Raw genomic sequence first — 24,994 nt, forward strand, 5'->3', positions numbered from 1 at the left:
CGGTCATGCAGCCAGCGTCACTAGAGTATTTTTAAATTCAGTTCCCATCTTCACACCCTGATTGGAGAAGAAGAATATAAGCAGTAGAGAATGTGGCTTGCCTTAATGCCTCTGCACTTTCTCTAGAAGTGTGACATCTCTTCTGATGTGCATCATCACCTCCAGCAGCATGCTATCCCCTGGTAGAATGAACGTGTCCAGCTTTCTCAGCCAACAGATTTCCTTCAGGCCCAGAAGCCACAGAGCACCTGACTGACACCTTTACAGCATAGAAATTCATTGGTTAGTGCAGCTCTGCAAATGGCTGTGCTGATAAATCGGGCAGCTAAACGTTTTATAGGGAACACTGTCTCTGGTGATGGCTGTTTTTATTTATTTTGTCTTCTTCCAGTTAGTGGCCTGACCGGCCAGTTAGTGGCTTGACCTGACCTGAGACTGCTTTGCACTGAGCCAGTCCCCAGTTGCAAGCTATAGCCGACTGAAGAGTCTATACAGTAGCTAGAAATTGCCAGAAACAAAGACAAAGAAAACAAACCCTGGCCTGTCCTCTTCCCCTGCCACTCCCCTTGCAGCATTCAGTGTGGGAGGGAAAAGGTGTAGAAGTCACTACAGCAGCTTTGTATTATACAATATATACATTACATATATACAATATATACAATATGTATTATACATTATACAATCCCTCTAAACTGAGACAGCCTTCCTGGAGTAGGCGAAGTGGGCTTAGGGCATCCAGCAGAGTGGCGCTCAGCTACCCTAATTCAGGGTAGAATCTGCATATTTTCCCCCTGATTTTACCCTTTTCCAGTTGTGCCATTTGATTTGCAAACAGCATTCTCTTCTCTGGGTTTGTTTGTTAGTTAACATTTGCAATATATGCAGCAGGGATGATCGTGCTTTGCATAGTTATTCATCCTGCTAAAATGGTGGCTGTGTTGGGAGGAGAAAGGCTCCTTCCGCGGGTGGTAGAACGATAGATTTTTTAAAGAAAGCTATTTAAAGAGGCCTTATCCTGTTCTCCCTTTTTGTGCCTGCAAATAATGATGGGGGAGGGGGGGAAACTAGCCCTGTGCCTGACAGTCGCAATCTGGAGTTCTGATGTCCATGACCTCCGCTGTTCCCACAAATAAATGTGCCTGCCATTACTTATAACGAGCAAACTGCAATTGCAAAAAGAGAGCCTGGGTTTTAAAAATCAGTCAGTTAATTAGACCTTTATGGACATTCTGGATGAGATGCTAAGCTACTTAATAGCCTCCTTTAAAACAGCCTCTTTTGTATGCTGAACCTTTCTGTGTTTCTAAAATAAAAAGGTACTACAACAGACAATATCTTCTTCAGTGAGACACACACTATCTGGGTGCATTTTCAAACAGTCAGCTCTCCAGGAAAATTGTTAACTTGTATGGTCAGGATGAAATTAGCAATGAAATGCAGTGGGTATACCAATCCATCAGAGAAATCTGAAATCAGTACCATGAAGAAAAGCCACTATTACCATGTGTCAACAGATTTATGGGGATTGTGAAAATTATGCTGGTGTAAGTGTAATTACTGAGTGGCTGTTCCTGTTTTCTTAAGATGTTCATTCAGATCAGTATGAACTGATCTGGGAGTAATATTACCCAACGGTGAGACACTGCATTTTTAGAAGCTACCAGACTCACATTTAACATTTTATGTTTTTTAAAAAAAAAATCCTTCTTTTCATGTGGCAAAGATTATGAGTTAGTACAGATTTCTGTTCTGAGTCTGAAACAATTACAGGCATCCAAGCAAGACTGCAAGATGTTCCTATGACTCCATTTATAGAACACTGATGGAAACATGGCATCACTGTGTGAAATCATTCATCCTCTGTGCAACGATGAAGAGAGGCGCTGTTGGCATCCATGCTAATAGACTGGTCCTCAGACACATGCAGTGCGTTTCTAAAGTTACAGCTGATCACCTGAAATCCTCCCCTGCTTTTGCTTACAGAATAAATAAAACAACTTTTCATTTACTAGCAGCTGGCTCCCGAGGATGTCAAAATATTTCATAAGCACCCATTCATTAAGGCCTCCCAAGTAAGTTATGGTACACATGTATTATATTTTTTTGGCAGATAGGGAAACTGAGGCAAAAAGAGGTTGAGATAACTTGCCCAAGGTCACACATCAAGCCAATGTCAGAGCCAGATACAGAACCTAAGAGTCCTGATTCTCAGACAATTTTGCTAGACAAACTTCCTTCCCTAGGGAACAGCATATGCTTTTACACCTTAACCTTCAATGCAATTTAATGGTCCTGACTTTCAGCCCAGCCCCTTTTTTTGCATATCTAAGTACTTGATTGGTAAATTTAAATGATCTAATTTTTCCCTAAATGAAAATTTCAGGCCCAAAAGGAGGACCAGGTTTTGAAAATCTGCTGCAGTCTCTCTATCTCCATCTCACTAGTCATGGTTTAATATAATAAATGTCTATCCTTACATCCAAGGATCTCAAAGCACCATTAAAATGTAAAATAAGCCTCGGAATAACCCCAGAAGGTAGGTATCACCACCTCCAGTTTACAAACAGGGGAAGTGAAGCAGGAAGGTGTTGAGGAAGTGAGAGAGAGACTAGGTTTTACATAGAGTCGCCATTTCATACCTGTGAATAATGAGTTTAGATTCCAGGAGTTTATCTTTCAATTCTTTCAATTATTTTTGTGCCCGGGGAATCAGTGACTTTGTCACCTAGAACCCAAAATGTTCCACAGATGAATTACACCATCAGTTCAGGTGTGATTTTTTGACAAGAAAATTGAAGCAATGTTGAAAGAAAGAATATAAGAGCAATTAATGCACAAATTAGTTGGTGTGTATCCCACTGCTTGATTGAGTGCCATCTAGACTTGTACCTGCTTATCTGTGAGATTTGCATGACCAATTTTTGGCATGCATGAATTAAATGTATAATTGTTGCATGATCAGGTTGGCCTCTATCCTTAGAATTTAAGGTCAGAAAGAACCATTAGGTCATCTCAGCAAATTTGCGGATGATGCTAAACTAGGAGGAGTGGTAGATACGCTGGAGGGCAGGGATAGGATACAGAGGGACCTAGACAAATTGAAGGATTGGGCCAAAAGAAATCTGGTGAGGTTCAACAAGGATAAGTGCAGGGTCCTGCACTTAGGACGGAAGAACCCAATGCACCGCTACAGACTAGGGACTGAATGGCTAGGCAGCAATTCTGCGGAAAAGGACCTAGGGGTGACAGTGGATGAGAAGCTGGATATGAGTCAACAGTGTGCCCTTGTTGCCAAGAAGGCCAATGACATTTTGGGATGTATAAGTAGGGGCATAGCCAGCAGATCGAGGGACGTGATCGTTCCCCTCTATTCGACATTGGTGAGGCCTCATCTGGAGTACTGTGTCCAGTTTTGGGCCCTGCACTACAAGAAGGATGTGGATAAATTGGAGAGAGTCCAGCAAAGGGCAACAAAAATTATTAGGGGTCTGGAACACATGACTTATGAGGAGAGGCTGAGGGAACTGGGATTGTTTAGTCTGCAGAAGAGAAGAATGAGGGGGGGATTTGATAGCTGCTTTCAATTACCTGAGAGGTGGTTCCAGAGAGGATGGTTCTAGACTATTCTCAGTGGTAGAAGAGGACAGAACAAGGAGTAATGGTCTCAAGTTGCAGTGGGGGAGGTTTAGGTTGGATATTAGGAAAAACTTTTTCACTAGGAGGGTGGTGAAACACTGGAATGGGTTACCTAGGGAGGTGGTGGAATCTCCTTCTTTAGAAGTTTTTAAGGACAGGCTTGGCAAAGCCCTGGCTGGGATGATTTAATTGGGGATTGGTCCTGCTTTGAGCAAGGGGTTGGACTAGATGACCTCCTGAGGTCCCTTCCAACCCTGATATTCTATGATTCTATGATCTAGTCTGACCTCCTGTATATCACAGGCCATTAAATTTCACCTAGTTACCCCTGTTTTAAGGTCAATAATTGGTGTTTGACTAAAGCATAACTTGTGTTTGGCTAAAAAGCAAATCTTCCAGAAAGGCATCCCAGCTTGATTTTAAGACATTAAGAAAAGAATGGATTTGAGAAAACCTGGATTTGTGCTGGAAATGGCCCACCTGATGATCACTTTAGATAAGCTATTACCAGCAGGACAGTGGGGTGGGAGGAGGTATTTTTTCATATTCTCTGTGTATAAATAAAGTCTGCTGCAGTTTCCACGGCATGCATCCGATGAAGTGAGCTGTAGCTCACGAAAGCTCACGCTCAAATAAATTGGTTAGTCTCTAAGGTGCCACAAGTACTCCTTTTCTTTTTAAGAAAAGAAGAACTCACCACTTCCCTTGCTAGTCTGTGCTAGTAGTTAATCACTGTCACTTTTAAAAATTTGTGCCTAATTTGTCATTTGAATTTGTCTGACTAATTCCAGACGTTGGTTCTTGTTATGTATTTCTCTGCCAGATTGAAGAATCCTTTAGTATTATTCTCTCACAGCTCTGGTGTTCTCTGCCTGTGAAAGTACATGCTGCAATCAAGTCACCTTTCAGTCTTTTTACTGATAAACTGAACAGACTGAGCTCTTGAAGTCTCTCACTGCAAGGCTTTTCTCTTGCCCACAATATTTTTGGTGGTTCTTTTCTGCATCTTGTCCAATTTTTCAACATCCTTTCTAAAATACGGATACCAGAGCAGGATGCAGTATTCCACTATCAATCTCACCAATGTCATATACAGAAGTAAAATCACCTCCCTGCTCAGTCTCCTACTTCCCCGTTTATATACCCAAGGATTGCATTTGCCCCTTTGCCACAGCATCGCACTGGGAGCTCATGGTGAGTTGCTCATTCTCTATGACCCCTAAATCCGTTTCAGTGGCACTGCTTTCTGGGATACAGACCCCCCGTTCTGGACATAATGCCTAGATATATAATTCCTCCGAGATGTATAATTTTGCATTTGTCTGTACTAAAAACACATTGTGTTTGAATGAGCCCCGCTTATCAAGTGATCCAGAGAGTGCTGTATGACTACCCAGTCCCCATCATTATTTATCAATCTGTTGGTAATCCACCATTTTTATCAACAGTAACTTTATATTTACCTCCAGATCATGGATGAAAATGCTGAATACCATTGGGCTTCGTACCACTCCCTGTGGTACCCCACTAGAAACATCTGCCTTTCGATTATGACAGATTTTTTTTAGATCTGTCAGTTAGTTCTTAATCCATTTAATATGCACTTTATTGATATTGTATAGCGCTAATTTTTAAATCAGAATGTCGTGGCATACCAAGTAAACCCCCTGACAAAAGTCTAAATATATTATATATTTGCATTCACCTTTATCTGCCAAATTTGTAATCTCAGCAAAGAATTAAATCAGTTTTCTTTGTCATGATGAATTGAACATTTACCCCTTAAAGGACACTAGTCAGACGTGAATGATTTTACAGTCAGTCATTGGATGAATTAGTCCATAGTACAACGTTAGTACACAGACAGGGTATCTGGTGTACCCTTTGGGTCTTTTAGAGTACAAAAGGTGAATGGGTTGCCAAACATTCATCCAAAATAGGCTGTGAAGTGCAGGGCTCTGCATTGATGTCTGAGCAGAGTTTGATTGATGTCAGGGATTTTTCTGCATGACCCACATAAGGGGACTGAGCAAACAACACTGAAGGAACGCTGTCGTGCAGTAACGCACCAGCAGTCATCTATCTGTGCAGCACGGCACTGGATGTGGGAGAGCTGCCTCACCATGATCTCATTGTACAATGGGTGGGATGCTGCTGCCCTAAGAGCTGATGCTAAAGCTTGCTGCGGTTAAGGAGGTAGCTGGACCCTTCTGTGGATTTCGCTGAGGAGGGTTAGGCTGCAGATGCCCTGTGTCTAATATTAACACAGATCTCATTAGCTGACATTGTCACTTGGAACAGTCACACCAAAATCCAAGTCTCCCTCAAAACACTTCAGGGTTGATCCTGCACAGCACAGGTGCAAAGCATTGTGCATTTAAGTCCCAGGTAACAAATGAGGAGACGGGTAAGAGGCACAGGGGAAGCCAGTCCTACGTTATTAGAAGTACTGCTGAGCAGCCACAAGGTTATTCTTGGCTCGCAGGAAGGCCTACGGGATCACACAGGTAGGTGGCTCATTAGCACTAGGCAGATTGCTCTTAAACTCATTTGTCTTCAGTCCTTGCCTCTCAGACCTAACATTTTAAACAGAGGAGACAAAGAGTGTGCGGGGGAACAGAGACATAGTGAGGTGAGGTGACCTGCCCATGGTTACGCAGTGGCAGAGCTGGGGATTTAAAAAAAAAAAAAAAAAAAAAGTCTCCTGACTCCTAGGTTAGTGTCCTATCCATGAGACCAAATTACCTCCACATCAGCCAGTTAGACTGTAATTGTATTCTTGTAACCTTTCCCTACCATTTTCATATTGAGAGGATGTGTTTTATAAACCTCCCCTCCCCTGCACAAAAAAGCCAAGCTGTAGGAGCAATCAGCTGCTGGTAGGCTCCTGCAGTGCACTCGTGCCGTACTGTTTAGCAACCTGCACTGATGGTTTCATCTCTTGGTGCATCGCTTGGGTGGTTTGATGCGCTAAGCTTCATGCCTCACGATACACCCAAAATACACACAGTGCACCCCTATATAGGGTCTTATCGCAGTATTCATTTCTCTATGGCAACAGGCTCTCCCAAGGAAAAACCAAACCATTCCATCATGCTGAGATACTGCATGAAAGGCATACTGGTCTCCCAATAGAAATGGAATGAGCTATTTGTTTTCACAGACTACAATAAACCCATGTACAATCCAAAACATATGGGTCATAAACGGATGTATCTCGCTAGATGTATGAGGGGTATGCCCACCATTAACTGAAGGATCGTAACCTGGCTTTGAGAAGGGGCAGAAGACCCCTTTGCTCACTGAACACAGAGCTTTGCAATTCCTCTACAATTAATGGTGACAGAAAGACCACTGGTGCCCAATACCCAGGAGGAATTGTTAGAATACCTCTTTAGGTAACATTTGCTTGGTAATCCTGGCAGAATCACTGCTTGCAGGGCTATGTGTCATGTAAGTTGTCAGCATCAGTTCTATGCCTCACGCTATTAGAAAATAAAACCGGTTTCAAGTCTCAGGTTAGGTAGTACACAGTGGTTGGTTGGGCAAGCTGGATTCTCCTCATTCAGAGCCCCCCATCCCCACTGGGAACATCATGCTAGGGGGAGGCTCTCTTTGTACTGAGAAGTTATAGATTTGCTTTCTTCTTTCAAGTCTTGTCCTGTCAGTTTAAACAGCCTGTATTTTAATCAGTGACAATTTGGCTCATAAGTCACAAATAGCCTCCAATAGTCACAGTCACTGCTGACAAATGAATTAGTCAACAAGAAGACAGCTGTAGGCATCAAATATTTGATCCACTTCTTTTCAAAATGTCAACTTGTGGGAGCAGAGACCGCAATCCAACATTACAGAGGAGCTTCTGCAGGTTAGGGTAATTTCCAAGGATTTTATTCTCTCTTCATCCCCAGCAACAAATTTAAATCATTTGGAAAGGGATTCAGAGAGAATACGCACAAATACGAAACGGTTTATGGCGGGGCGCCAGAATAAGGCTCTAAATCCATATTGAGGGCATGCCTAGAGTAAGGCTCTAAATCCATATTAAAGCACTCACCCTTGAAGAGGCAGAATTGGCTAACAGATAGACCTCCACAGGAGATCTGAGTTCTACTACTCATTTATGGTTAGGGCCCTACCAAATTCCCAGCCATGAAAAGCATGTCATGGACCGTGAAATCTGGTCTTTTGTGTGCTTTTACCCTATACTATACAGATTTCCTGGGGGAGACCAGCATTTCTCAAATTGGAGGTCTTGTCCCAAAAGGGAGTTGCGCCGGGGGGGGGGGGGGAGAGCATAAGGTTATTTTAAGGGGCGTGTCACAGGGCAGGACTCAACCCTGCAGTGCCGCCTGCTGGACTCTCAGGGAATTAGCTCTTCTAGCTTCCGGAGCATCCTCTGCAGGCCGGTGTCCTGCTTGCCCCCATGTCCCTCCCGGACCCCGGTGCCCCTCTTACCCAGGGAGCTATGCCCTGACAGTACCCCCACAGTCTCTGGATCTCCCCTCCCTGGGGAACCCCACCCACTATCCCCACCTCGCCTCAGTCTTTGGCTACTGACAGTCACCATTGAGCCCCCACACAATGGGGCGGACTGCAGTGTATAAGCCAATCATCCCAGGCAAGGGAAGTTTGGACCTGCTGCCTCTGCCTACCCGTGGGCTGCCCCCTGCAACCGTAGTATCTATCTTAGGCCATCTGCCAGGCCTGTAGCCTGGGTTTTTTCCAGTCTGGAACCTCCCAGCTCCTCTGGCCTTCCCCAGCCCTGCTTCACCTTAGGTACCCAGGTATGCTCCCCAGCAACCAGGCCCTTTCCCTTCTAAAGGCAGAGAGAGACTCTGTGTGCTCCTGGCCCACTGCCCTCTTATAAGGGCCAGCTGAGCCCTGATTGGGGCATGGCCACAGCTGAGCCTGCTTCCCCCAGTCAGCCTGGGAACTGCTTGCTCCCAGCCACATCCCTCTCCTGGGCTGTTTTAAGCCCTTTAAGGCAGGAGGGTGTGACCACCCCACTACAGGGTGTCACAGTATTGCCACCCTCCCTTCAAAGCTGGGAGGCCGGAGGGTGGTGGCGGCTGACTGAGGGCCCAGCTCTGCGGGCAGCAGCACAGAAGTAAGAGTGGCAACACCATACCAGGCCATCCTTACTTCTGTGCTTCTGCTGGCGGCAGGTCTGCCTTCAGTGCTGGGCTCCCGGCCAGCAGCCGCTGCTCTCCAGCTGCCCAGCTCTGAAGGCAGCACCGCCGCCAGCAGCGGCGCAGACGTAAGGGTAGCAGTACCGCAACCACCCCTACAATAACTTTGCGACCCCCCATAACTCCTTTGTGGGTCAGGCCCCCTAAAATAGCATGAAATTTCAGGTTTAAACAGCTGAAACCATGATATTTACAATTTTTTAAATCCTATGACTGTGAAATTGACCAAAATGGACTGTGAATGTGGGAGAGGCCTATTTATGGTGCAACTTTGGGCAAATCACCTCACTTCTCTGTGTTTTTGTTTCTCTTCAGGGCAGGATTGTCTTTTACTGTGCATTTATATTCTGCCCAGTGTAATGGGACCCCACTCTTAGGGCTACTAGGTGTTAGCAAATAAAAACAGTAATCAAAAATGGTCCAGTTTTTCATGGGTGCTGAGTTCCTGCAATTCCCATTGACTTCAGTGACCTCCATGTCTGAAAATTTTGGCACAGGCATTTAAAAGGGAAAATGATAAACCTGCTCCAGGTGTTCTTCATTAAAATCACAAATCCCTGAGGATCTAATAGGAAGAGAAATTCCATTGCCATCTCTCTTACAGACTCCTGCGGCACAAGCTAAAGGCTCAGTCCTAGGATGTACTAAGATCCAGATCTTCAAAGATAGCTAGGCTACCAGGTTACTGATTACTAGGTTACTAGATACTAGGTTACTGATTTCAGTGGAAGCCAGGAGCCTAAACACCTTTGAGGATCTGAGCCTAAGTGCCCTGGCCTTCCATTGAAATCAGTTGGAGTTTATGGTAGTAGTGTAACCACTAAAACTTTGAACCCAACCCTATCCCAAAAGACCCTCCCACTGGGGTATTACTTCTGGGGCAGAGGTTGGCATGTGGCTGGAAGCAACGAGTGGCATGTGACTCCTCTAAGAACTCCCTGTGCCACCTTCCACCAATCAGAGAGGGTTTCAGCACCATAGGTCCTCTCCAAGAGCAGGGTGGCCAATCAGTGCAAGTGCCCATGCTGGTGTGACCCATCCAGAAGAGGGTCATGGTCATGTGTCCCTTATAAGAACTCCTCCCTGTGCCCTCTACCAGTTGCAGTGGATTCCAGCCCCATAGGACAACAGGAAGAGAAATGCTGAGAGGAAACAGGGCATCCTTCACTGCCCCCTGAGAACTAAGGAATTCATTTTAGCTTTGAGGCTGCTCCATTGACTGCCAAGGAAGAGCTACATCAGTGACAGTTTGAGGAGGGGGAGCAGCTGAGGGGAGCCCTTTGGCCCAGCCGGTGATGGATATGCTGGAACCTGACAGTGAGACCCATGAGACCCTTCTTGTTGCCAAGAAGGCTAACAGCATTTTAGGCTGTATAAGTAGGAGCATTGCCAGCAGATCGAGGGACGTGGTCATTCCCCTCTATTCAGCATTGGTGAAGCCTCATCTGGAGTACTGTATCCAGTTTTGGGCCCCATGCCACAAGAAGGATGTGGAAAAATTGGAAAGGGTCCAGCAGAGGACAACAAAAATGATTAGGGGGCTGGAGCACATGACTTATGAGGAACTGCTGAGGGAACTGGGCTTATTTAGTCTGCACAAGAGAAGAATAAGTAAGGATTTGATAGCTGTGTTCAACTACCTGAAAGGGGGTTCCAAAGAGGATGGATCTAGACTGTTCTCAGTGGTACCAGATGACAGAACAAGGAGAAATGGTCTCAAGTTGCAGTGGGGAGGTTTAGGTTGGATATTAGGAAAAACTTTTTCACTAGGAGAGTGGTGAAGCACTGGAATGGGTTACCTATGGAGGTGGTGGAATCTCCTTCCTTAGAGGTTTTAAAGTTCAGGCTCGACAAAACCCTGGCTGGGATTATTTAGTTGGGGATTGGTCCTGCTCTGGGCAGGGGGTTGGACTAGATGACCTCCTGAGGGATGTTATAGGATTCTGTGATAGTGAGTCACACTGACAAGCATGATGCCCTTCCGACAGCTAAACTCATGGAGAAAGGTAACCAAGCCACCGCTGAGTTACTGTGGGATAAGGTGAATGAAGATATTGCTCAGGCAAATAGACTATAAAAAGTTCAGATTAAGGGATTGTAATGGGATAGGGACTGACCTGGGTTTGCGTAAATCTAAAGCAGGGGATGTACAGCGGTTTCTTTTCTGAAACTCTTTCGACAGCTTAATGATGTCTTTCTGGAAGATCCATTGTTCCTTAGCAGTGTTGCGTCAGAGAGCAAAGATGAAATCAGCCCAACTGGTTTTTTGCTCAATACAGAGACAAATTATTCAAGAGGACACCAAGTGTGAAGAGGATGATGGCTATTGCATTTAAGGAAGGCACTTGGCACTGTGCCTGTGCCATATTGTGAGCATGAAAGAGTTATGTGATCTATTGTACACCTTTCTGTTTATGCTGTCCTTACTCATTGTCTTAGGAAGAAGCTATCTGAAGATTGTGAGGGCTTACAATGTGAGATGTGCCAGGCCAGCAGCATCATGCCTGTGTGAATTGGACTTCAGAAGATGTCAACTGCAAGCTCTGGGCCCTGTGTGTTGACCTGTGTTTGGAAAGCTTATTAAATGCTGTTATTTCTATAGCTGTGCTTAACAGAAGGAAATTTAGCGTTAGTTGTGGCCTTGGTAAATGCTGTGCAAAGTGCTCAAGACACTAACAGTTTTTTAGAGAAAATTAGCAAACCGAAGGATACCCACTTATTGCATTATATTGACTACCTAATCCCCACAGAACAGAACCCTGTTTAGGAAAAAGACTATTTATTACAAATCTAAAAGGATTAAGTTGGAGAATGGAAAGGGGACAAACAACATATTTTGTAGCATAAAATATAATAAAATTTGGTATCTCTAAATAAAAATATCTTTTTAAAAGGTCATTGTGTCTATCTGTGTTTCTGTTACAAGGCCTGTGCAGGTCCTTAAATAAAATGGGGGTTTTGAAGGGTCCCCAAAGGAGCTTTCAGGGGGGTTGTATGTCTTTTAAACAAAATAACTTGTGAGACCTAGCTATTGTCTTTAAAAAAAAAAAGAGAGAGAGAGAGAGACCTATTTTACAACAAGAAGTTGGAATGTTTGAAGTAGAATTTGGTGACAATAAAAACCCTGTGTTTAAATTAAAGCAAAAAAATCACTGTTTTATAGCTTTATCTTTCAAACCATGTGTTTGAGAACAATACAGCTGACTCAAATCCATTGATATAACTTGGAGTTCCTGATTTAATCAATCTCTTTCTGAAATTGCCTGGGTGAGTCTATTGCCTTCAGCATATGTGTAAGGAGATGCCACAGTTCCCTTAACATTATAACAGAGTAAGATGTTATGGTTTGCAAAAGGATTAGTAAACAATTTTTATAAATATTGAGATTTGGGCAATCAGGCTAGTGCCCAATTTAATTTAATTTAATTCCAATTTTTAAGAAGGTAAAATGAAAAGCAACGAGTGTCAAACCTCTGATAATTCAGGAAGTGGTGACAAGTTTAAAAATATTTTATTTTCAAAATTAAGTCTGTTCCTAATCTGTAATACACAAAAAGTGCCCGATCTCAAAAAGGGCAGAATGCCAAACAAAGTGTAAAGCAATGAGGTCAGGGTCTGCATAACATTGATATAAAATATTTGTAAAATAGCTACAGTGGTTGAGTAAGAAAACAGAAGGACCATGTACCAATACCCCTTTATCCTTTGCTGGAAAGTAAATTTCTGGAACCGTGCTTTTAATTGTCTCTTTTTAAAAAGGGGTGGGTTTTCTTTACTTAGGGTAGGTCTACACTACAGGGTTAAGTTGACCTAAGTTATGCAACTCCAGCTACATAAATAACGTAGCTGGAGTTGACGAAGTTTAGGTCAACTTATTGCGGTGTCTATGGTGCTCTGGGTCTACTGGAGAAACTCTCCTGTCAATTTACCTTATGTTTCTCTTTCCAGTGGAATACCAGAATCAACAGGAGAGCGATTAGCGGTCAGTTTAGTGGATCCTCACTAGACCCACTAAATTGACCCTCTAGTGGATTGATTGCTGCAGCGTTGATCCACAGTAAGTGTAGACAAGCCCTTAGTTGTAATGCTTAAATTGTTATTTGTGGTTTAGAGGCATATACAATATGTCTTTTTTCTATGGGAAAATGTAAGTTTATCCTCAGGAAAAAATGTACATAGGTGTGTGGTTTTAAACAATATTTTGTTGCAAACCATTTGATTTTGGGTGGTTTTTTAGTTACTGGGCTTTTTACTCTGTGAATAAATGTCTTTGTGTGTGTTTTAAAATGGGTTTTAAAAGTTGGTTTATGTATTTTAGCAGTATATAAAATACCTTTATCAAATGAAAAAAGAAGTTAGTGTTTCCCAGAAAAGGAGATATATAAAGTAGGGCTGTTTTTCTTCTCTCTATGAGAGGCAAAATCATGTGTAGGCTGTTTGTGTGCTTTTGAAATTGGGAGTACAGTGAAACGTGTTAGTGCTAAAAATGTATTTCTGTGGCTGGAGAAACCCTTCTAGCAAAAGGAAACACCTCCTCCCCACTCTCTCTCTCTCTGAGGTATAATTGTATATAGATCTTTTCCAGTACATAATTCTGGCAGCTCTCTGCAGGGCTATGTACAGGTTTATATTTTTACAGTCCAACACTGTAGCATTTCTGCCTCCAGAAAACAGTCAGACCGAAACAGAGATATTTTACCCCGGCTATTCATCTGCTCTTGTCTCCCTCTCACAAATCAAATATTCAGATATAGCTTGCTTTTGTGGCACCTGTTATTGAAAAAGAATGCAGGACCCTGTGATGAGGACAACTTCAAGTTTCTTTATTCCACGGCACAGCTCAAGACTGCATATCTCAAAAGACGAGTGTATGTAGTTAGGACTTTCTAGGAGTAAGAGTGGAAGGTGATGATAGAAACTGATAGGGATCTTGCAGATTTCTTAAAGTCCAATTGCCTCAACCTCTGTGCCTTAGGATGCTGATTTGGGGGGTGCGGGGTGGTGGACTGATGCTATTTGCCTGTATTACAAACCTAATCTTGGTGAAGAAATCCACTATTACGATTTTACCAGTCTTACCCTTTCATAAACAAAACCAGAGAATACCTTATCGGATACCCCAAAATCCTTCATGATAAATTTTGCTTGCTCACAAATTGTTTTGTAATTACAAAAGTTACAGTGCACCCCCATAGGGCCTCTTTTTCCCCACTGTTACCTGTCAGAATGGGTGGCAAATTTATGTTCCTACTGTGGTTCACCTGTGTGGAAACTGAGCAGCAGGACAGAAGCAGCCACACTGATGAAGAGAGGGCCATTGTGGGGACTTGGGGCACTGTGGAATTGAATGTAGCTATAGCAAAGGGTGCAGGGTATTGAAAATCTATGAGATCTGGTATTGTGAAAAAAAAATCTGACAAACTCTTTGAGTACATAAAATTACACCAGATCAGAAACAAGAGGCTTTGGGGGTATCCCAACTGGTGTGAGGAGGAAGAAAAACAAAATAAGTACATTCATGATTTCTACCAGAAAGAAAGCATGCTTTTATACCAACATGGGACCAAAAAGTGCCACATTGGTAAACTGTTTTTAAATTCTGTCAGGTAAATTTGGGGCAAAGAGCAAACATACCCAATACCAGCATCACAAGAGACCCTGACAAATGCTTTCAGTCCCTATATTCCCCCCATTTATGAGGTTTCATCCTCCAAGTTTATCAATGATCAAATAGTCTGTGTGTTTTGGAAGTATGCAAAAGAATGTTATACAGTCTCTGACAATATGAACATCTTCATAGCCTGTTTCATCACCGCTTATGGCCACTTAGAACTATACAACCTGTTAGGTTGCAAGAACATTGCCTGTCCTATGACACAGACTTGTGATATTTAGAGACAGGAGGGAGACTGGAACCTCACAGGCAGGGCCGGCTCTACAGTTTTTGCCGCCCCAAGCAGTGAAAAAAACTGCTGCCGCGGACGGCAAAGGGGAGACGCTGCCGCCGAATTGCTGCCTCTTTCTAACTGCCGCCCCAAGCACCTGCTGCAGCCTGGAGCCAGCCCTGCTCACAAGTGAGATCCTACATCACATCAAGGAGTTTGTGTTAACAGGTCCAAAAAAACATACACGTACAAACTATCCGGAGGAAAGTTGTGTGTGAAAATCAAAGGGGTTACCCTGAATGTAGCAAACTATAAAAAGATCAATTTTGACAACTTGAAAGATCTAATCCTGGACTATAATGTAGACCCAGGGGAAAACACCCCTAAAAAGACAGAAGTGCAGCAGCTGCCTATCATAAGGAACAAAAACCAGTGGCAGATAGAAACAAAGATCCTTAAGAAAACACAGAAAATCATTTACAGCAAGAAAGTCAACATGGAAGGGTTTAAAAGCTCTTGAAAATGGACATGTGGTGGAAACACCCCTTTTCTGTAATTCTTGCAAGGTCTAGCAACTTTGGGGAAAGTTACTTTATAAAAAATATGTTGGATAATGCTGAGCGAATGTGGTCTGTTATGCATCATAATATTGTATGGTGTTACCATTGCTGTCAACCTTTGTATAAACAATTGCTTTGTAAATACCCTTTTATCAATTTTGTGGAGCAATTGCCCCATACTTTTGAAGGTGTCCAGTTGTTTCCTACCCACGTAAATACAAAGTACATGGTTCTGTTTAAAAACCCCAGGATAAATTACAAATTGCTACACTTGCTTGGCTAATGTACCCTGGCAAGGCCCAATTCTTTTTTAGAAGCTTTCAAGGATGCTACCAAGATATCTTATGGGTACCTGGTCGTGGATGTAAATGCTTCTACACTAGAGGCTTATAGATTTAGAACAAGGCTTTTCCCTCCAGAGCATCCAGTGGTTTATACTTTTGTTGCCGGCACCCAGTGCCGAGAGGCTGAACAACAGCTTGAGTTGGTTCGTTACCTGGTGTGCTACACCCAATAATCACAACGGGGTGGAGAAGCAGAAAAGTTTATTTGCAGCTGCAAAAAGGTACAGGGAGAATAAAATCTCAAATCCTGCACACAGAGCAGGAAGTTACACAGGCTTTTATACATCCTTTTTCCCAGCATACTTATCCAATAGCAAGCTGCCCCAAGTATCCATATAGCCAGCCAATCCAGTTCCCAGCTAGTTTCCTGATTCTCTGTATCATTTGTTAAACTATACATAAAGCTGCTTTATTCAGCATTGTTCTTCCATATCTCCCCTGTTTGGCCTTGCTTAGTTTCAGGCAGTCTGACTCTGCAACATACTGTTGCAGATTCTCAGCATAACTGCTGTGTGTGCCTCCAGGCGGGGGGGCCAAGGACACTTGGGCCTAGCACGCAGAGCTGCTGCGAGTGCCTCCAGGCAGGAGGGGGGGGGGGGGCAAGGACACCGGGGCCTAGTGCAAGGGGGCTTCATCGACACTTGTGGTCTTCCATCCCCTCGAGTTACCTAGTGGCCATGCCCCAGTGTCCCCAACAACTCCCCCCTTTGAGAACACTCAACAGCCTTGGCTCTGAGTTTTCTCACTTGGGCTACTTATTTTTTTACAATATGACTTTGCATAAGCACTTTGTGATAGCCCTGAAGAGAATGACTTATTAACTTTTGCAAAAGGGCCCTGACACATGATACCGCACAGCATAATACCAGTAATACAAGCAATACAGGAAAGAGAAATTTCAATAGCAGGCTAAATAAACCACCAAGCCAAGATGACAAACCCCAGCCTGAAAACAAGGTTTGCAACCAATCGTTCTCTGGGGCAGTATAGGCAATCTGTGCTCCGGCTCGGGCATGGGCCTCAGCCTGTACCACCTTTTTATAGATTTCATAACTGCTATCATTTACATATACACAACATCGGGGCCCGACGAGGGCACAAACCCCTGCTTGGGATGCCAAGAGATAGTCCAAAGCCAGCCTGTTTTGGAGGGAAAACGTCCTGAGCTGCTGTACCTTTTTATTTAAAGTTTTTACTGCTGACCCTAAATTACTAACCAAGTTTTTTAACTTTAAGGCCACCTTCTTAAGTACCATCTGCAGCCTTACAGTATAGCGGCCTATGCATGCCATGGCTGGCCCGGAAACCAGTGGCGCTATTCCCAGTACAGAGCACCCTACAAGCTTCTCAGTTGTGAGGGCATTCTTCATATTGCACTCCAATGCCTTAGTCAGTCGCCGCAGGGTCTTTTCTCGTGACTCAACAGAGGTGTCTCGGGCATTTCTAATCTTTCCTTTGGGCAGTGTGGCAGTTATGGAAAGATGAGGAACTCCATGAGCTATATAACAGCTACCTGTCCAGTTGGCTGGCAGCACCTTGTAAGCCTTTCGGCCACATACAAAATAGTGACCCTGTAGGGCCCAGTAAGGACTGTTTCTTAAGGGGATTCCTGGGATATTTAAGGCTGCTTTTCCAAACAGTTCATATGCCCCTAGGGGGGCATCCCATCCTCCTGATTGGGTACAAGTGGGGGCATTTCTAATTGTGCCGTTCAAATTACACTCGCCATAGGAACCACTACAAACCCACCATTGGCTCGCTACATTGGAGATATTAACTGGACCGCAAGTTACATTTCCAAACCCCTTTTTTGTGGTAAGATTATTTGTAAGTGTTTCCCTAAAAGGGGAGGAACCATTACACCCACACTGTTGGCCTCCCCTGTTGGTCTTTATCCAATACCCATCAGCCCACTGTGTAATAACACAGGAGCTCTTTCCCACAGGATGCCCATAGTGATCAGATTGGTTTCGGGTAAAACATAATACTTCCTCAGTGTGTACGGCAACTGAATACTCCTGGTCCTGACAGGTGGCCTGCTGTAAAGAGGTCTTATTCCAGAACGGCGAGTCCGTTCTTTCCTGCTCTTTGGTGGTGGCTAATTCTGCTAGGGTCAAGGGCAGCATGTCAAGGGGCATTTTCGTTTTGGGGGACAGTGGAGTTGGAGCACATACCCAGCAATCAGTCTGGTTTGTTAAAGTAGCAACATGGTGCACAAGCAAAACAAAGGAGTTATGCTCCCGATATGCACAGTTTGGAAATACCAATACAGAGAATAACAATGTTACCCAATTAATTATGACCAGCGTCTTCCCAACCCAGGGTCTTCAGTACCTGGGTGGGCCCATTTTAGCATTAAGGTGCCCGCTATTTGTGTCTTTTAAACAGTAGCTTTAGCCCGAGATCGTCACTAGATGAGGAGTCAGCAGGTTGGACGGTCCACTGTTCTGCTGACGAGGGGGCAGGTACTGCCTTCAGACGAGAGTGATGGATCCAGTTCTTGTGTCCCTCGATCTTTGCCGCTGTATGGGAAATCAGCAGGACGGTATAGGGTCCTTTCCACTTTTCCTGGAGAGGCTCGTCTTTCCAGGTGCGAACAAGTACAGAGTCACTGGGCTGTAAGGAGTGGACGGGAGTGTCCAAGGGGAGAGGCTGGGAATCCTTGGTATACCTGTGAAGAGACAAGAGAACAGCAGACAGGGAACACATATACTGTGATAAAAAAACATTACCCAACTCCCATTCCCCTGACAGAACCGGGGTGCCATTCATGGGCCATGCCCTTCCAAACATAATTTCAAAGGGACTGAGCCCTAATCTACCCTTTGGGAGAACGCGGATACGGAGTAGGACGAGGGGCAAAGCATCAGGCCATCGCAGTGAGGCTTCTTGGCACACTTTTGAGAGATGCCGTTTAAGGATCTGGTTGGTACGCTCCACTACCCCACTGGCTTGCAGTCTCCAGGGCGTATGGAGTTTCCAGGGGATCTGTAAGGCATGTGAGATGCTTTGAATGATTTTTGACGTGAAGTGTGTCCCGTTGTCAGATTCCATCCACAGGGGGAGTCCAAAGCGAGGAACGAGCTCCTTAACAAACTTGAGGGCCACTGTCCTGGCAGTGCAGTTCCGGCATGGGAAGGCTTCTGGCCATCCGCTGAACCGATCCACTATAACAAGGAGATATGTGAACCCTTGGGTCCAGGGAAACTCAGTAAAGTCTATTTGCCACACCCGTCCGGGGCCCAGAGTGGGTTCTAGGGAAGCTGGTGGCACAGGATGTCCTGGTCGGGGGTTATTCTTTTGGCAGACTAAGCAGTCCGCTTGTACCTGGGCAGCCAGGGGTCGGAGTCCGGAAGTGATAAAGTATTTTCCCATTAGTTGGATAAGTGTTTCCCTGCCAGCATGAGTGGTTTGATGTAGTTTTTGCAGCACTGGCCGGATCAGGCCCTTTGGTAGGAGGACCTTCCCTTCTGGGGAATGGAGCCATCCCTTCTTTTCCCAGAGACTGAGTTTGTCAGTTAGCTGTCTCTCCTCCCCAGAGTACTGAGGGGTTGGAAGCTCCCCTACTGATGGGATAAGGGCATGTATATGGGCGTTCTCAGTCTGAGGGGATGGCAGGGTGGCAGCATGCTTAGCCTCTCTATCTGCCTGGGCGTTACCTCTGGCCACATCTTGATCCTCCCTTTGACGGGCTTTACAGTGCACCACCGCCACTTCCACGGGAAGTTGTACGGCTTCTAGGAGCCAGAGGATTTGGGGCCCGTACTTGACTGGGGAGCCTTGGGCTGTCAGCATTCCCCTTTGCTTCCATAGGCCAGCATGAGCTTGCAGCACACCAAAAGCATACTTTGAATCAGTAAAAATGTTGACCCGCTTTCCTTTTGACAGTTCAAGTGCACGGGTCAGGGCTATTAGTTCGGCAAGCTGGGCAGAGGTCCCCGCAGGCAAACCTTCAGCTTCCACAGTGTCATGGAGGGTCACAACAGCATAACCCGCCCTCCTTTGCCCATCTATTACAGTACGGCTACCATCAGTGTACCACTCATAATCTGCATTTGGGAGGGGTACATCCTTTAAATCCGGACGGCTGGAGTACTGGACATCTATGATCTCTAAACAGTCATGTTTCTGTTCCTCTGTTTCTGGCAAGAGAGTGGCTGGGTTAAGGGAGGGGCAAGGCTGTAGGGTGACTTCAGAGTTCTCTAACAGCTTAGCCTGGTACCGAGCAATCCGAGCCTGGGTGAGCCAAAGCCCTCCCTTTGCATCCAATAAGGCTCGGACCATATGGGGAGTATAGATTTGCATAACCCCTCCCAATGTTAGCTTCTCGGCTTCCTCAAGCAATAGGGCAGTAGCTGCGACCGCTCGTAAACATGCCGGCCAACCCTTTGCAACCTGATCCAATTGCTTAGAAAAATAAGCCACGGGACGTCTCCATGCTCCTAACAGCTGTGTAAGCACTCCTAGGGCCACCCCCCTTCGTTCATGTACATACAACTGAAACGGCTTAGAGAGATCTGGCAGGCCCAGAGCTGGGGCTTCCATCAATTTTCTTTTCAGGATTTTAAATGCCCTATTAGCCTCTGGGGTCCAATAGAAGGGGTCATGATCTGCTCCTTTTACACAGTCGTACAGGGGTTTAGCCCACAGTCCAAACTCTGGGATCCATATCCTGCAAAAGCCTGCCATACCCAGAAATGCCCTGAGCCGCTTACAATTATTTGGAGAGGAACTTGACAGATAGATTCCTTTCTTTTTTTTTTTCGCTTGAACGCTGACGCTCCCCTTGCCTTAGCTGTAACCTGATCCCTCTCCACCTCAGACAACAAGGTTCTCAGGAAGATATTACAGTCGTCTCAATCGTCTTGTGACTACTGAGGCACCCCTCAAAGACTGAAATAAACCTGCTTGCGTTCGTTGAGAATTCCCCAGCCTGTGCTTTGAAAGCTGCTAAATCTATTGGATTAAATGGCACATGGGTGTAAACTTGCATAGTGGTAGCCTGACGTCCGTCTGCCCCTGGGCAAGCCACAACAGTCTCGGTAAGCAAAGGATAGAGTCCCACCGAGGGGGCAATCTCTATAACCCGAGGCATCCTACCCTTATACGGTGGGAGTGTGGGGGCCGAAGGGGACACCGGCTCTGCCATTACAGTGGGGGTGGGGGTCTGGGGACTAACATTAGCTGCTACCGAACCAGTCGGAGTCAGATTACAGCGCTGTAAAATATCTGGTCAAGTACATAAAGTCAAAAACAAATGTGCATACAAATGTTCATTCCATTTCCTTGTTCTCTGACAGAACAGGAGTAACTGAAGGATCGTGTTGTAATTAATTGACCCTCCTGGTGGCCACCACTCCTGGTCCTCTAGTTGATATTGAGGCCAGTCAACTGTACAGAATCGTTTTAATTGGCTCTTAGTCATCGGATCCGCACCAAATACCTTCCAGTTTGCTAGAATGCACTCTAGGGGCGTACACCATGCCCTAACCTCTGAGCTCTATCCCTGTCCCATACCTACAGGGTAACTCTGGGCGTCCCCAGGTTCCAACAGAGCATATAATCCGGATTTTAAAAGGTTCCTACCTTATCCAAGGGACCGGTTCTTCACCGTGGCCTGCAGCTGCTCCCCCACATCTAAGGGACCGGTTCTTCACCGCCGTCCACAACAGCTTCTCCACTATATGAGTGCGTTGCACCGTTGTGCCCTCTGGGGTCGATCAAATCGCGTCTCCTCAGAGGCCCCCGATGAACTCACCGGTGCGCGCTGGGCGTCGGTTCTCGCCGCAATCCTCGACCTCCAGGAGGGGTCCGGGCAAGGCTAAATTGCAGCCTCGAGCCCACCCAGGGACGCCAAAAGCTGTTGCCAGCACCCAGTGCCGAGAGGCTGAACAACAGCTTGAGTTGGTTCATTACCCGGTGTGCTACACCCAATAATCACAACGGGGTGGAGAAGCAGAAAAGTTTATTTGCAGCTGCAAAAAGGTACAGGGAGAATAAAATCTCAAATCCTGTACACAGAGCAGGAAGTTACACAGGCTTTTATACATCCTTTTTCCCAGCATACTTATCCAATAGCAAGCTGCCCCAAGTATCCATATAGCCAGCCAATCCAGTTCCCAGCTAGTTTCCTGATTCTCTGTATCATTTGTTAAACTATACATAAAGCTGCTTTATTCAGCATTGTTCTTCCATATCTCCGCTGTTTGGCCTTGCTTAGTTTCAGGCAGTCTGACTCTGCAACATACTGTTGCAGATTCTCAGCATAACTGCTGTGTGTGCCTCCAGGCGGGGGGGCCAAGGACACCGGGGCCTAGTGCAAGGGGGCTTCATCGACACTTGTGGTCTTCCATCCCCTCGAGTTACCTAGTGGCCATGCCCCAGTGTCCCCAACACTTTGAAAAGACCCTCAGCTGGGTATAACAAGAGATGAATTATCAGCAGGCCCTTTTTTAACAACTGAGGCTGTGAACCGGAAACATATCTAGCGGTGTGAAAAGGAACCTGGCTCTTTTAAAATTACTTAGCAAATCACTCCCACAGCAAATCACAATCACAGTGCTGCATTCAGCCTCTGATCTTTTAGTAGTGGCCATCTCAGAAACAGCACTCAATACGTTAAAAGGAAACAGCCCTTTGACAGAATCAAGTGCCTGTGCTGAAAACAGACACAAATTTACAAAAGCTCTGTGTAATAAAAGGATCTCTCTTAAAAGAAACAAACATCTGGTGAAACAGTGTTGAGGGAGGGGGTTATTGGACCTCCGTTAAGTTTTGCTGTCCCTCTTAGAATGAGGCTTTTGGCTAATCAATAATGGAGTATGCAGAAAAAGCATACCTGGTGCCTAGCCACCAGCTGGAACAATTAAGGGCTCCCCCACCAGATGAAGATGACATCAGAACAACTGTAACTTGCTTACTGGAAGCTGAAATGAAGGCTATTTTCCAAAGGACTGATTTAGCAAAGTATGAAAAGGCTAATCTTTACGCTGCTGTGCTTTGAAGATACCGATCATATGTGAGGCAGCACGATGTGGATACAGGGAAAATAAGTCTGTTTCTACTGGAACAGGAATAGAGCATGGCTGCCAAGCCCCCAGAAACACCAAAGAATTCTGATTCTGTTGCTGAGGTGGTGCTGGATAATGTGAATAAGAGTTCTAAGAAAAAAATGCCATCGTTTTGCTAAATAAGCTGGGCCAGGATAAAAATATTTCTTCGTGGAGTGATAAATGGGCTTTTGTGGTCAAAGGCTTAGTTGTTAATGGTTCTAACATGCTTGATTTAGGCAGGCTTGATTTAGGCACTCTGCAGTCCCTGGGTTGACATTTCTCATCTAGGTACCACATGGCTCCATGATAGCCAAGACACTCTTGATCATTAATGTATTTATCCCACCATACCTCTGTGAGGGAGTGAAGTAGCCCCGTTTTGCAGGTAGAGGAATTGAGGTACATACTCTTGGGGAAATTCTGCACCAAAAAATTAAAAATGTGGCGCACAATATTTTAAAAATCTGCAAATTTGTCAAAACAACATTACATAAATCGCACCAGTTTCAATTATTTTGGTAATTTATTTCAAAATACCGGTCAGCAAGTATGTCTGTAACAATAGGGACACACAAAAGTTATGTTTCAGAGTAACAGCCGTGTTAGTCTGTATTCGCAAAAAGAAAAGGAGTACTTGTGGCACCTTAGAGACTAACCAATTTATTAGAGCATAAGCTTTCGTGAGCTACAGCTCACTTCATCAGATGCATATCGTGGAAACTGCAGCAGACTTTATATATACACAGAGAATATGAACCAATACCTCCTCCCACCCCACTGTCCTGCTGGTAATAGCTTATCTAAAGTGATCATCAGGTGGGCCATTTCCAGCACAAATCCAGGTTTTCTCACCCTCCACCCCCCCACACAAATTCACTCTACAAATTCACTGTAGATCCACTTCCTGGACACTACAGTGCTAATAAACAATGGTCACATAAACACCACCCTATACCGGAAACCTACTGACCGCTATTCCTACCTGCATGCCTCCAGCTTTCACCCTGACCACACCACACGATCCATCGTCTACAGCCAAGCTCTATGATACAACCGCATTTGCTCCAACCCCTCAGACAGAGACAAACACCTACAAGATCTCTGTCAAGCTTTCTTACAACTACAATACCCACCTGCAGAAGTAAAGAAACAGATTGATAGAGCCAGAAGAGTTCCCAGAAGTTACCTACTACAGGACAGGCCTAACAAAGAAAATAACAGAACGCCACTAGCCGTCACCTTCAGCCCCCAACTAAAACCCCTCCAACGCATTATTAAGGATCTACAACCTATCCTAAAGGATGACCCAACACTCTCACAAATCTTGGGAGACAGGCCAGTCCTTGCCTACAGACAGCCCCGCAACCTGAAGCAAATACTCACCAACAACCACATACCACACAACAGAACCACTAACCCAGGAACTTATCCTTGCAACAAAGCCCGTTGCCAATTGTGCCCACATATCTATTCAGGGGACACCATCACAGGGCCTAATAACATCAGCCACACTATCAGAGGCTCGTTCACCTGCACATCCACCAATGTGATATATGCCATCATGTGCCAGCAATGCCCCTCTGCCATGTACATTGGTCAAACTGGACAGTCTCTACGTAAAAGAATAAATGGACACAAATCAGATGTCAAGAATTATAACATTCATAAACCAGTCGGAGAACACTTCAATCTCTCTGGTCACGCAATCACAGACATGAAGGTCGCTATCTTAAAACAAAAAAACTTCAAATCCAGACTCCAGCGAGAAACTGCTGAATTGGAATTCATTTGCAAATTGGATACTATTAATTTAGGCTTAAATAGAGACTGGGAGTGGCTAAGTCATTATGCAAGGTAGCCTGTTTCCTCTTGTTTTTTCCTACCCCCCCCCAGATGTTCTGGTTTAACTTGGATTTAAACTTGAAGAGTGGTCAGTTTGGATGAGCTATTACCAGCAGGAGAGTGAGTTTGTGTGTGTATGGGGGTGGGGGGGATGTGAGAAAACCTGGATTTGTGCAGGAAATAGCCCAACTTGATTGTCATGCACATTGTGTAAAGAGTTGTCACTTTGGATGGGCTATCACCAGCAGGAGAGTGAATTTGTATGGGGGGGTGGAGGGTGAGAAAACCTGGATTTGTGCTGGAAATGGCCCACCTGATGATCACTTTAGATAAGCTATTACCAGCAGGACAGTGGGGTGGGAGGAGGTATTGGTTCATATTCTCTGTGTATATATAAAGTCTGCTGCAGTTTCCACGATATGCATCTGATGAAGTGAGCTGTAGCTCATGAAAGCTTATGCTCTAATAAATTGGTTAGTCTCT

At 44.9% G+C, this 24,994-nt stretch overlaps 1 protein-coding gene across 1 annotated transcript in view; it reads right to left on the reverse strand.

Moving 5' to 3' along the window:
* MSANTD4 (Myb/SANT DNA binding domain containing 4 with coiled-coils) overlaps positions 1-24,257 on the reverse strand; it is an 804,538-nt gene extending 780,281 nt beyond the window's left edge. The window contains exon 1 of the mRNA XM_073338669.1: positions 24,200-24,257. The gene's annotated coding sequence lies outside the window, so the exon portion shown is untranslated. The remainder of the gene's footprint in view (positions 1-24,199) is intronic.
* Positions 24,258-24,994: the final 737 nt, after the last annotated feature.

This window comes from Lepidochelys kempii, chromosome 1 (assembly GCF_965140265.1).
Source record: "Lepidochelys kempii isolate rLepKem1 chromosome 1, rLepKem1.hap2, whole genome shotgun sequence".
Lineage (NCBI taxonomy): Eukaryota > Metazoa > Chordata > Testudines > Cheloniidae > Lepidochelys > Lepidochelys kempii.